This window comes from Lactuca virosa, chromosome 2 (genome assembly GCF_052849685.1).
Source record: "Lactuca virosa cultivar CGN04683 chromosome 2, Lactuca_virosa_CGN04683_v6, whole genome shotgun sequence".
NCBI lineage: Eukaryota > Viridiplantae > Streptophyta > Magnoliopsida > Asterales > Asteraceae > Lactuca > Lactuca virosa.
Window position 1 is genome coordinate 102,796,125 of NC_136427.1, and position 7,229 is coordinate 102,803,353.

General features: G+C 32.7%; 1 pseudogene; it reads right to left on the reverse strand.

Annotated features, from left to right (window-relative positions):
- Positions 1-343: 343 nt before the first annotated feature.
- LOC145157636 (uncharacterized) lies at positions 344-4,401 on the reverse strand (annotated as a pseudogene).
- Between the last annotated feature and the right edge of the window lie 2,828 nt (positions 4,402-7,229).

Below are 7,229 nucleotides of genomic sequence, written 5' to 3' on the forward strand. Positions count from 1 at the left end.
TTAGCAAGCTATATAGATTGGAGTGATTACTTGAAGGATCATGGCCACATAGTAGTTTATATACAAAGTTGATGTGTACATTAAGAAGTGAAACTTATGCCTCTTAAAAATTCAAGAAAGAAGCAATATGCTTTATATAATTGTATAGATGTATAGATATAGATATAGATATAGATGTATATAAGTATAGATATTGATAGCACAAATATTAAAGCTTAATTCGATATACATCAAAAACTTTTAAAGCTTTATTGAATATATACATTATGAAGTATAACGCATTATTTGCTCCCACACACATTCTGTATTCGGATTCGTTTTTGTCATGATTAAATAAATCAAGTTACACTTTTTCTTCAAGTTCTTTACCTTCATTGTTAGAGTCACAAATAATGCTTTTAACTTTCTCATAACGTTCATAACTAAAACACCCATTATCAACCTCGCTTAATAGATCCATAACCAATCTATCTTTCCAAGCTTTTGAAAACCCTTTACACAACCCACTATAAACAACCAAATCAGGCCTAATAGGCCTCTCTAACATCTCTTTAAAAACACCAAAAGCACCATCATAATCATCCGTTTGCAAGAATGATAAAATCAACATCTTCACAGTATCTTCATTTGGACGACAATTACTTTTCACCATGCTTTTATAAATTTGAAAACCACGATGTGGGTTCTTTCGAGCACAACGGGCTTTAATTAGGGCATAAAATGTTGAAGAATTTGGTACTAATTTCTTTTTATCAAGTTCTTTAACCAAATAAGCAGCTTTCTTGGTTTTTCCTTCGTTACAAAGTCCCAACAACAATGCGTTATAAGTCATATATCAAGTTTGACCCCGGTTCTTATCATTTATGCAAAAATCTGATTACCCTTTTCGATTTTACCTGATTGGGAACATGCAGTGATTAATGTGTTGTAAGTTACAGTATTAGGATCCACATTTACCCATTTCATTTCATGGAAAACTTTAAAAGCATCATGTAGTTTCCATTCTTTACAGAATCCATGGATTATTGTGTTGTAAGTTATGGCATTTGGGCTGATTCCATTCTTGTAACAACCCGTTATTGTAGGTCAATGTAATGTCTAAAAGTCGAATCTTGTAAATCTCTTTGGGAAGTAATAAAAATATCATCAAAAATGAATTGTTCAAAAAGCTCAGTTTGAGTATTCTAAGTGGTAGATATCGTAACAAGGTTTCCAAAAATATAAAGAACACTAAAATCCGACTTATAACGAGGAAGTTATGACCAAACGAAGATTCGTAACAATACCGGTAAAACGTTGTTAAGCATAAAACGAGAAATTTCAATAAATACTTTTTATACTTAGGTATCTAAATGAAAGTCGTAGATATCGTCAAACCGTGAACATACATAAAAAGAACGCCCAAATCTGACTTCGTATGATGAAGTTATGATTTTTTGAAGTTTCAGACCTAGCAATAGACAGCTAAAAACTCGAATTAGAGACCGAGCGACTTTTAGCCAACACAATCTAAACGAGAATCGAAGGTCTCAACATTTGGAATACAACAGTAAAAAGACAGACGAAAACGGACGTCGGATGAAGAAGTTATGGAATTTAAACGGACTTTTCCAGTCCCGGCCTGTTAAAAATATATTATTAAAAATAAAATCAAAATTAGCCGACGAAGTCTAAACGATAGTTGTAGAGCCTTTTCATAGCTACGCGTGCATATATAGAACGTCGAAATCGGAGCTCATACGCAGAAGTTATGGATTTTACAAGTTCGAGGCACAACTTCCGAGGCTGTTCAGCAGGGAACGCCCTGCGTTCCCTAGAGGAACGCCCTGCGTTCTTCGACCAGAGCCCGTCCTATCGTCCATCAGAGCAGGGTACGTAAGCGCTTACCTCACAGAGGAACGCCCTGCGTTCCCATAGAGAACACCCTACGTTCATGGTGCCTCCCAGCCCTATAAAAGGGAGGCCAAGGCTCCGGGTTTGGTTGCCATTTCCTCACCATTTTCTTCACCGAGCACTTCTCGAGCCCCTCTAAGAGTACCTTGAAGCCCCGACATTACCCCTAGCACGCAACGCAAGTCCCGACGCTCCCGAGAATCCCGAGATTTCCCGAGAAGTCAACTTTTCTAGTCGAAGTTCTGCTCGATTCTTTGTCTTAACTTCTTCAAGCTACCACTTCAACCAAGTGAGTTCATACCCCTATAACTATGTTTTTAAATACTTTTAAATGCTTTTAATGGGGGGGATTACAAGTAAACACACGGCTAACATCGTGTGAAACGTAAAACTTTGAAATACTTTTCATTCTGTTAGTATAACTGTCTTAGGAAGTTATCATCATGCAAAGTATCACATATCACAAACTTTACTCTCTTGGGAAAATAACATGCTTTATAAATGAAATATGTTTTGCTAATAAGTTTGCATATTATATCATATCATGAGTAAACATTTCAACTACATTGTTTTGGATTCACAAGAGCATACAAATCATTATTATGCCTTCGTTATCATTGAGAAGAAGGATAGTTATTTTCAGAAACAAACCTTTTCATTTGTAATACGTGACTTAATTGAGAATTTGTGAGACAACATCTTCCCTATACCTTTTTAAGGTACCACTAGAAGTCCTGTTTATAACCAGAATCTCCCGTCTAGAGAGGATGCCAAGTGTGTATAGATCTATACGGGACTAATGATCTCACGCCCTGACTGTTAGCTACAGTCCTTTGGGTGACAGTTGTCATAACATTTCGACGCCTGAAGAACGTCGCCACAGGCAAACTATGATAGTATGGTTATGAAAACTCACTGAATAGACAATTATTATGGTATTACCTTTTTCACGGGAAAAGTGACTTTTATAGTTCTTTTCACATACAAACACTATCTTCTTATAGTTTTATTTTATAATAAGACGATGCATCATTCATTTAAGCATGTTACTGTTGCTTACAAGTCACGGTCTTGGACATTTAAGATTGCATTTCACACTTAGGAAAATAAGAGTTTTTCCTTTTGCAAATACATACGGTTTATACAACGATGGTTCATACTTATTATATACATCTATAAAGAAAATATCGAATTTTCTTGGAAAACATACACGAGCTTTCGAATGGCATACATTTTCTCAAAACACTACTTATGAACTCACCAACTTAATTGTTGACACTTTTTCTTGAAATAACTTGTATTCTCAGGAAACCACTAAGCCAGGTACACCACAGCTTTTGGAGATTAACGCTCTGGCGTTAATAAACATCTTTTGAGCACATGATTTTGTATTTACTTTTGAAGAATATAACCGATTCAATCATGTAAACTTTTCAAATTATATATTATGGTGGTGTGTACTTTCCTTACTATGTAATTGTTATGATACTGAATATGACGTCCTCCGCCCCTGAATGTTTCCGTTGTTCAGGTTTGGGGGTGTGACAATTCTTCTCCACTGTAAGTTTCAACTTGAATACGGTTTTCAAAAGGCCTTGGTTGATGTATGCAGTGATCAATGTATTGTAGGAGTAGACAAAAGGGTTCATTCCCATACCTTGCATTTCATCGAACACTTGGACTGCATTCTCTAGTTTCCCTAATTGACATAAGCATTCATCACCATGTTGAGAGTGAACACATTGATTGTGATCTTGGATCTTTTCATTTGGTTGTAAAATGGTAACACAATGTCTGCTCGATTGAAACTAAGAAGTGAACTCATATACATGTTACATGATTCAATAGTTGGAAGAAATCCGTATTCCTTCATACGACAAAATGTATTTGTTGCATTCCTGAACTGCTTCATCTGTGCATACATTTTGAAAAGGGCATCGAAAACACGAGGAGTGGAATGGACTCAACTAATAAAAATTTACGATTCTTGGTGAGGATGTGGAGGATGATGGAATTTGTTTCGAGGGTGAGTAAACTTGGGTTGTGAAGCTCAATCCATTTGAAGAATTCTAAGGAAATGACGTAGTCGTTTTGAAGCTTTAACCGAATGTGCTTCACTCCTAATGAATTAGATTTGGTTAATAATTTATCTAGCTTAGCCCAATCAGAGTGAAGAAGATGACTGTGAGCTATGTTGATGTAATCAAGATCTTGACCTTTGGGTTCAAAGATAGTTCTATGGGGTATTGGAATAGGACTCCATTTACTTCTAAGGAGAGTAGAATTAGGGTTTTTCATGGCTGAATCAAGCAGAGTTGAAATGGGATTTTAATTTATATATTTTTAATGGAAAAAAACGGAGAAATAAAATATATGAAATAATAATTATCTTGAACCTGCAAAACTTAAGACAGCCTCTTTACAAGCAATGGCTGTCATCATCATGTGGGACCCAGCAAGAGAGTGGACAAAGTTAGGAGGAAAAGTTGTTCTTTGTCTTTTCACCATCACGTTTTATAACCAAAAAAATGTTATTTTTCTTGCATTTAGCATAATAAAGAAAAGGTTGCAGATATAACCTTATCGGTTTCTCGTTGTAGTGTCAAAACTTGAAGAGATGTCTTAATCTACACATTTCAAAAAAACAACAAAAAAGTTTTGGTTCATATTAGCAAAAAAGCCAAAATACAGGGACCTTACTTGACAATTTGACATACTAAAAGAACTCACAAGATGTCTTCCAAATTTGCGGTATGGTTGAACAACAGGAAGTCCAAAAGGAGTTGTCCATTATACTGGATTGTTTTTCACTGCTATAACCTGTCAAAATTTATAAAATCAATAAACGTATTAATCTTATCTTATAAAAATATAAAATTTATACCATTGCACAATCACCAAGCCAACACATAATACTTCTTGGAGATTCAAACATTGCTAAAAGAAAAAACACCATAAAGGGATTGAGTTTCCTTCACCATTAAGCCACATATGAAACCTTAAAGGACTGTTTTGAAGACCTTTTGGAGGGTTCAAAACATGGTCTTTTTATAGAAAAACATCACACAAGAATCTATGAGAATTGGAGCAAAAGAAATCATGAACGAAGATACCGAAGAGAAAATAGAAAGACAATTATTCTACAATTCTAACCAATCCTTACTCACCAATTACCACATATATGAGAGTGTTCTTAACTATATTTTGACAGCCATCACCCATCAAAAACACACAAAACGTGGCTGGGGATTAATCACATAACATATCAAGGATTGGAAGTAAGAAGAATGAGATTCCTTGAATCCAATCACTAGCAATTGAAACATGAAATCAAAAGACGAGTTAAAGAAAGGAACTACCGGATGGTATGAATCGATTTCGCATCCTCAACACACCATCAATAATCGACACTTGTAGACCCCTCTTTCCCCCCTCTCTTCTCAGTTCGTTCTTCCCTTCTCCACCCTACCTCGCCTTTTTTTTCCTATGCTGCTGTCGAGCGATGCAAAGGATCGGTTTTGAGGTTACTCCATTAATCCGTGCGTAAAGGCTAGAACAGTCGCAAAAAAACTTTTGGAGGTATCTTCACAAATTAAGTTTCTTGTAATGCCAATTTGGTCCTAGGCTTTGAACTTTTTCTTGTTGGTGGGTTATGGGCGAATTTTTAAGGATTAGTCCCTAGACATTGAACTTTATCCTATCTTTCCTAACCTTAGATACCTTCACAAATTAAGTTTTTTATAATGCCAATTTAGCCCCCTTCATTACTACACAAATTATATACTATTGTTTTATATTTAGGGGTGCTCAATTTGACAATAAAAATAATGTTGACAGAAAACCTATTATAGTCTTCTGACCTATAATAAGAGAATAAAAAAATTACTCGTATTTTAAAATTATAAAAAATAGGAAAGTATAAACGATTAAAAATAATCTACTTATTTTTTAAAAAAAATATTTTTTGTGGTTTATGCTTTTGAAATTATTTTCTAAGTTAATAAAAATGATAGTCAGTTTTTCAAAAATCATATAAATTAATAGTAGCCATTATTGGGGATATCGATTTTTATATGTACATTATATTTATACTTCAATTTCAATTTATATAACGCTTTAAGTTTTTTATTCTTAGACATTAGTCATTTAGATAAAAACGCTGATAACTAATAGTTATTATTGTGCATTTGTATTAAGTTGTATGTTGAAATCAGTTGAATGAAAAGTCGATAACACATTACAAAAGAAAAACTTACCACTAACCAGCTAAAAAGATAGATAAAGGATAGATAAAGAGTGATTTGTATATAACTATTTATGTTTTAAATATTGGTATTTACGTTTTAAATATTTGTATTGCACAACTTAATAAAACATAAATAGTTTGTCTATAAGGAAAAGTTACCGTGTAATCGATAGATATCATTTATTTTTATAAAGCTTAAATTGACTATTTTAATAAAATTAACATAGGCGTTCCACAAAATATTTAACTTATTATTTTTTTTTCTTTGACAAAAAAATAATTCAAAATGAGAAGTAATTAAGATGCTATATCTTTTATCTAGTAATAAAGTCTAATCTTATTATTTATTTATCATAATCAATCCAAACATCAACAAAGATTTCATTGATGTTTCAAAAAAAATATCAAAGATATTTAATATTTAATTTCTAAGCCAACATTTCCTCTAAATCAATAAAATGAAAGGATAAATGGAAGTCCATCGACCCAAACAAAATAAAATACGTAATTTTATATAGTTAGAAACATTGATCAAATTAAATTACATTCAATTATTTAATTTCCTATGAACCAAATGCATGAAAGATTACAAAATTAAAGTTACTAATTCTTTAACTATCAATATCCTCAACAGCTAAGAGCTCTCAAGTCTCAAATAATCAACTAATATAATTTTTAAACCTCCTCACAATAACACTTATAAATAAAAGAACACATATGTGTTCAAAATAGGGTGTGATCTAAATAAAACAACACATATACTTTATACATCAAGATTATACAAGTAATAACTACCATTTTTGATAAAACTAATAATTTAATGTGAAATAAAACTAAAATTTGCAAAATATTATTATCTTTAATATATAGAGTACAAATCTATAAGACCAAGAAAACTACAACCATGATTGCACAACCTTCACAACCCATTCCTCTTTCGTATCTAAAACAGACGTAACCATAAATAGAATTGTACTTTGTGTATATGGTAGAATATAAACATAAACTTTTGAAAATAAAATAATAAAAAAGTCAATTGCTACTTACACAATCTTTATTTCTGCTACTTCAAAACTATTTATAGGGTTAA